At 49.9% G+C, this 6,000-nt stretch overlaps 1 long non-coding RNA gene across 1 annotated transcript in view; it reads left to right on the forward strand.

The window, feature by feature from the left end:
- LOC141229230 (uncharacterized) overlaps positions 1-5,584 on the forward strand; it is a 53,260-nt gene extending 47,676 nt beyond the window's left edge. The window contains exon 3 of the long non-coding RNA XR_012295957.1: positions 5,508-5,584. This is a non-coding gene — a long non-coding RNA (uncharacterized lncRNA). The remainder of the gene's footprint in view (positions 1-5,507) is intronic.
- Positions 5,585-6,000: the final 416 nt, after the last annotated feature.

Consider the following 6,000-nt stretch of genomic DNA (forward strand, 5'->3'; position numbering starts at 1 on the left):
TCCTCTCACGGGTGACCTCTCTGGCACGCTCCTGGAACCGTAGGTCAATCCGGGTGGCAAGAGTTATTAAGTCATCGAGAGTGGTAGGAATGTCCCGACCGGCAAGTTCATCTTTAATACGGCCGGACAGACCCTCCCAGAAGACGGAAACCAGTGCGTCGTTATCCCAGGCCAGCTCCGAGGCAAGGGTACGGAACCGTATGGCATATTGGCCCACGGTGAGACTTTCCTGACGGAGGCGTAGCAACGATGATGCGGATGAGGTCTTCCGTCCGGGTTCGTCGAAGACTTTCCGGAAAGCCGTGAGAAAAGCAGGCAAGTTGGACACCAGGGGGTCTCCTCTCTCCCATAGAGGATTTAGCCAGGCCAGGGCCTCCCCGGTGAGATGGGACATGATGAATGCAATTTTGGCTCGGTCGGAGTTAAACTGGTGGGACAATAGTTCAAAGTGCAGGGTGCACTGATTTATGAAGCCCCGCCTGGGCTGAGTCGCCTCCGAAGCGAGGAGGTGCAGAAAGCCGAGGTCCGGGGTAGGATATCATGGTGTTAGTGGACAGCGGAGCTGCCGGATTGCGAGACATGGCACTGGCGGAGGTTGTTGGTGGAGCAGTCAGTGTCCAGGCGAGTATTGACATTCCGCAGGTGACCCAGGATGGACTCCTGTTGGGACCTTTGACGGGACAGTTCATGACACAGGTCCGAGAGCGAGGGAGCTTGGGTGCCACCGGGTTCCATGGCCCGAGCAAACTGTAACGGGTCTGGGAGGCGGAACCTCTGGGCTACTATACAAGGGAGCGGTCCTTGTAAGGGAGCGGGTGGCGACCAGGCAGGCAGTCACAGCAGGTGACCGGGACAGTCTCTGGAAGAACGGGCTGGAGGTCACGGCAAGTGACCGGGGCAGTCTCTGGAAGAACGGGCTGGAGGTCACGGCAAGTGACCGGGGCAGTCTCTAGGTAAGGGGTAGGTACGACCTGTGATGGCAGAACCTCCAGGTAGGCTAGCAAGGCAGATGGAGGATGTGTGCTCCCAGGTGAGCAAGCGAGAGTCTCTGGAATAGCAGGTGGTCACAGCACGTGACGGCGGAGCCTCCAGGTAGGCAAGCAGGCAGGTAGCGGAGAAGCGCTCCCAGGTGAGCGGGCAAGAGTCTGGAATAGCTGGTGGTCACAGCACGTGACAGCGGAGCCTCCGGGCAGGCAAGCAGGCAGGTAGCGGAGAAGCGCTCCCAGGTGAGCGGGCAAGCTGGTCCATAGACAGACTGACCGGAGTTGTAAGGCAGACCGTCGGACCTCAGGCAAGCAGGCAGGTAGCTGATGTGCGCTCCCAGGTGAGCGGGCAAGTTGGTCCTTAGACAGACTGACCGGAGTTGTAAGGCAGACCGTCGGACCTCAGGCAGGCAGGCAGGTAACAGGAAATCAGGCAGGATTAGGACAGCAAGCTGGCAGGAATCTGGCAGGTAACTGGCAGGTAACTGGCAACGGGACCTGAGGGCTGAAGCAGAGTAGAACGGTGCAACAACATTGCTCGGGCACCTCCATTTTGGAGGAGGTGCCTTATATATGGTAAAGTCCTCCGGCCATTGGCCGGGGACTCCTTAGGATGGCGCGCGCGGCCCCTTAGGGAGGGAGGGCGCGCGCGCGCGCGCCCTAAGCACAGTGGCCGGGAAGGAGCGCGCGCTGCCAGCAGAGCGGGAGAGGGACGCCGGGCACGGAGCAGAGCGGTGAGGGGAACAGCGTCCCTGCCTAGCAGAGGGCAGGGACGCCGGCACTACAAAAACTTAACATAAACACAGTATCTGCTGGTAACATCAATTTTGCGGAATCATTTCACCACTTTTTTAGCCCATCCTTTGCAAGGCCACAGGAGACAAGAAGTCTGACATAGTCAACGCCTAGAGACGATGGTACAGGAGTATCTCCAAGTAAACATTGAAGCCATGACTGTGTCACTGGACCCTTGCTCTTTTTGGGCTTCCAATCTGGATAAATAGCCGGAGCTTGCCACTTACGCCTTGGAGATCTTGTCATGCCCCGCAGCCAGCGTTCTGTCTGAACGTGTGTTCAGCGCTGCTGGTGGTGTGCTGACAGATAAGCGCACGGGGCTCTCCACTGATAATGTAGACAGACTCACGTTCATAAAGATGAACAAATCATGGATCCGAAACGACTTTTCTACCCCTGTGTCATGCTGGGGAGAGTAAAAGCTTGATGATTTGTTAAAATCACCTCACCAACCGTTATAAGCTTTCAAATTACTAATCATGTTTATCTGTATCTTGGCTGGAAAATAATTTGGGCCTTGTAGCTGTGTGCAGTACTGATTCTATTAGACCATCTATACTAAGCTCCACCAGCTTTCAAATTAATAATAATTTTTTGCTGCATCTAGCCCGGAAAATAATTTTGGGGCTCCGAGATGCGCAAGACACATGAGTGCCTTCTTGCTGCACTACCTGCAACATGACCCTCAGATTGTCAGAATTCGAAATAATCCTGACTACTGGGTTGCCACACTCTTAGATCCCCCACACTCTATGATCAACCTTTTCTTTTTAATAAAGAGCAAAAAAATGGTCATTTTTGAAATTATAAGCATTAGCCGGTTATTACAAACTGTAATCAAACAGTTTTCAGCTCAAAACTTTATTCTAGGTGATGTTACATTTGCACATAGGACCCCTTGTTCGAAAGGAGCTTCTGAACTCTCTCGTCCATTGAATTTGTCAGGTTTTGGATGGTTTCTGCTTCAATTGTTTTGCATGAGGACAGAATACCCTCCCAGAGCTGTTGCTTAGATGTGAACTGCCTCCCGCCATCATAGACACTCCTTTTGATGATGCTCCAGAGGTTCTCAATGGGGTTGAGGTCAGGGGAGCATGGGGGTCACACCATAAGTTTGTCCCCTTTTATGCCCATATCAGCCAGAGATGCAGATGTGTTATGTGCAGCATGAGACGGTGCATTATCATGCATGAAAATGATCTTGCTGCGGAATACACGGTTCTTCTTCTTGAACCATGGCAGGAAGTGCTGTTTGAGAAACTCCACATACATTATGGAGTTCATATTTACCCCTTCAGGGATCCTAAAGGGGCCGACAATCTCTCTCCCCATGATTCCAGCCCAAAACATTACTCCACCTCCTCCTTGTTGGCGCCGTAGCCGTGTTTGCATGGGGTGTCCATCAACCAGCCATCCTCCACTCCATCCATCTGGACCATCGAGCGTTGCACGGCACTCATCGGTGAACAAAACAGTTTTGAAGTCCGTCTTCATGTATTGTTTGGCCCACTGCAGCCCTTTCTGCTTGTGTACATTAGATAGAGGAGGTCGACAGGATAACTTACGCACAGCTGCAAACCTCTGAAGGACCCTGCATCTTGTTCGGGGGACGTTGGAGGCACCAGCAGCTTCAAAAACTTGTCTGCTGCTATGACAAGGCTTTTTTGCCGCTGCTCTTTTAACCTGACGTAATTGCCTGTAGGAAAGAGTCCTCAATTTTCCCTTATCAGCATGCACACATGTGTACTGTGAATCGGCTACATACTTCTTGATTATGCGATGATCAGGATGAAGTGTCTTAGCAATGTTGATTGTAGTCATGCCTTGACCTAAACACTCCACAATTTGTTGCTTCTCAGCAGCCGACACATCCTTTTTCTTTCCCATTTTGGCAGAAAATGTAGGCTGCTTAATAATGTGGGACAGCCTTCTTAAGAAGTCTTGCCTTTCATTGGACACCCCTGCCAAACTAATTAGCACAGGTGTCTGCAATTGCTTACAGTGATATAAAGAGCCCTGACACACATCACCATCAATGAGTTTAACTGACAAACAAACAAATTCTTCCCTTATCACTCCTAAACACTTTTTGCATAATAATTTGGAACACAGTGTACATGTGCTTTTCCACAAAACACCAGTGGTTCACGTAGTGAATCTTACAGTTCTAACTTGCCAACCGTGGTCTGTATGGAGTTGTTCAATAAAGGGCCCAAAATTAAGATAACATAGACGGGAGAGGTCTCTATGAATACGAATTCCTAAGTATTTGATACCCTGTGAGGGACAGGCAAAGGGAAAGTTGGACTGGATGGAATCCTGTATGGATTTGAGGAGGGAGACATCGAGGGCCTCAGACTTCGCTGCATTGATTTTAAAATTTGACCATGTAACAAAGTGATCGATTTCAGCCATAACAGCAGGGATGGATATATGTGATTGAGTGCTATATACTAGGACATCATGAGCAAATGCAGAGCACTTGTACTCTGTGCCTGCCACCTCAATCCACCTGATATTGGGGTTATGGCGAATTGATGAGAGCAGGTGCTCCATCACTAGGATGTATAAGAGAGGGGACAGAGGACGTCCCTGCCTTGTCCCATTGGTGATTATGAAAGGTGATGAAAATGTTCCATTCATCTTCAGCCTAGGTGACGTATTGCGATACCGGGCTGTGATTTTGCCTATGAAAGGGTCCCCTAGATCCCTACCCCAAGCTTTTTAAGAGAATAATATATGGCGTGCCAGGAGACTCTATGGAATGCTTTCTCAGCATCCAACGAGAGTATCTAATTACAAATTTTTAACTGTATCTAGCCCAGGAAATACTTTGGACCTAGTAGCAATGTCTGCTAGTCAGCTTATTATCCCAACTGTTAAGCAAGCTGCACCACCTGTAGTTTGGACACTTAATTTTTTCAAAGGAAATGCTTCGGGCCCCCGGGACACTCAGTGAAAAGCATCGGGGAGGCACCCCAAGGCATAGGGGCTGGGACTGGCGGTAGGACGCCTTGCGGTGGACCGCCGAGCTCGATCCTTATAAAAGCTTTTTAACTGTAGCAGCTTTAGTGGACGCTACTGGAGCTGGAATTACGCGGCTGCTGGCATCAGACTTGCCCTCCAATAGATCCTTGTAAAAGGATTTAAAGTGTGCTCATTCAAATTACAGAGACAATTTAAATTAAAAAGCTTAGACCTGCCTCCACCGCAGGGGGGCTCGCTCGAGCCACCAGAGGACAGGCACCAGTATTGGGAGAGGGGGGGCTGGCCGTCAGGTTCCACCGCAGCTCTGGCGCAAACCCCGCGACACGGAGGTCGCACGGGCAGGAACGGACTGGCCGTGTTAGCTTCGCATTTTTGGGGTTTTAGAAGGGCATGACATGCCTATATCTGTGTCTCCCCCTCCTTTTACTCCTCCACCTCTTTTCTTTTCGCATGACTATATGTACTTGTCACTTTTACATGTGTGTGTTGTGTCCTCTGAGCAGTTTGTCAGCTTTTGGACACCTTTTGAAGGTGTTTTCTACGTGTTTCTATGTGTTTTTGTTTGCCTGCCATTGGTTTTAACGGTGTTCGAAGGTGTTCGGCGAACATACAGGTGTTCGACGAACCGAACTCTAACACTACGGCGGGTGGCTCAACACTACTTTTCAGATCATATATGGAGAACCTAATGGTAAACCCTGGATAAATGAAGCTTGTGACCTGGTTCCTGTTCCCCACTAGGTTTCTGGCACTTCTGATAAGACAGACGAGCAGCAGTACCCCGACACTGAGAAGTTTGTTCCCTACAATCCTGCAGGTAACTTTTCCACACTTTGCTGTACCTATTGCCTGCCATTAGCCACTGGCCTTTACATTTAATTTTGAGCATCAGAATCAATTCTAATACTTGCATCTGAAGCTGGATGGGGTTAGTGAATTTGTCACCAGGATTTTGCTGCCCCATCTGAGAGCAGGGTGATTTAGGAGCAGAGACCCTGATTACAGTGATGGATCGCTTGGTGCAGTTGAGAGTAAGGCTATGCTCCCATGCTGTGGAAATGAAGCAGAAATTTTCTGCTTCATTTCTGCATGTCCTCTCCCGGATAAACGCATGTGGAATTCCGCACGCGTTTATCATGCTTTTATCGTGCAATTTCCACATGCGGAATTGCCTTGAGTTTTTAATTGTACTGCAAAGGCAATTCCGCTTGCGGAAACGCAAAATGAATGAACA

This window comes from Phyllobates terribilis, unplaced genomic scaffold, assembly GCF_046119375.1.
Source record: "Phyllobates terribilis strain yellow unplaced genomic scaffold, ASM4611937v1 Scaffold_462__1_contigs__length_1437853, whole genome shotgun sequence".
NCBI classification, from domain to species: domain Eukaryota; kingdom Metazoa; phylum Chordata; class Amphibia; order Anura; family Dendrobatidae; genus Phyllobates; species Phyllobates terribilis.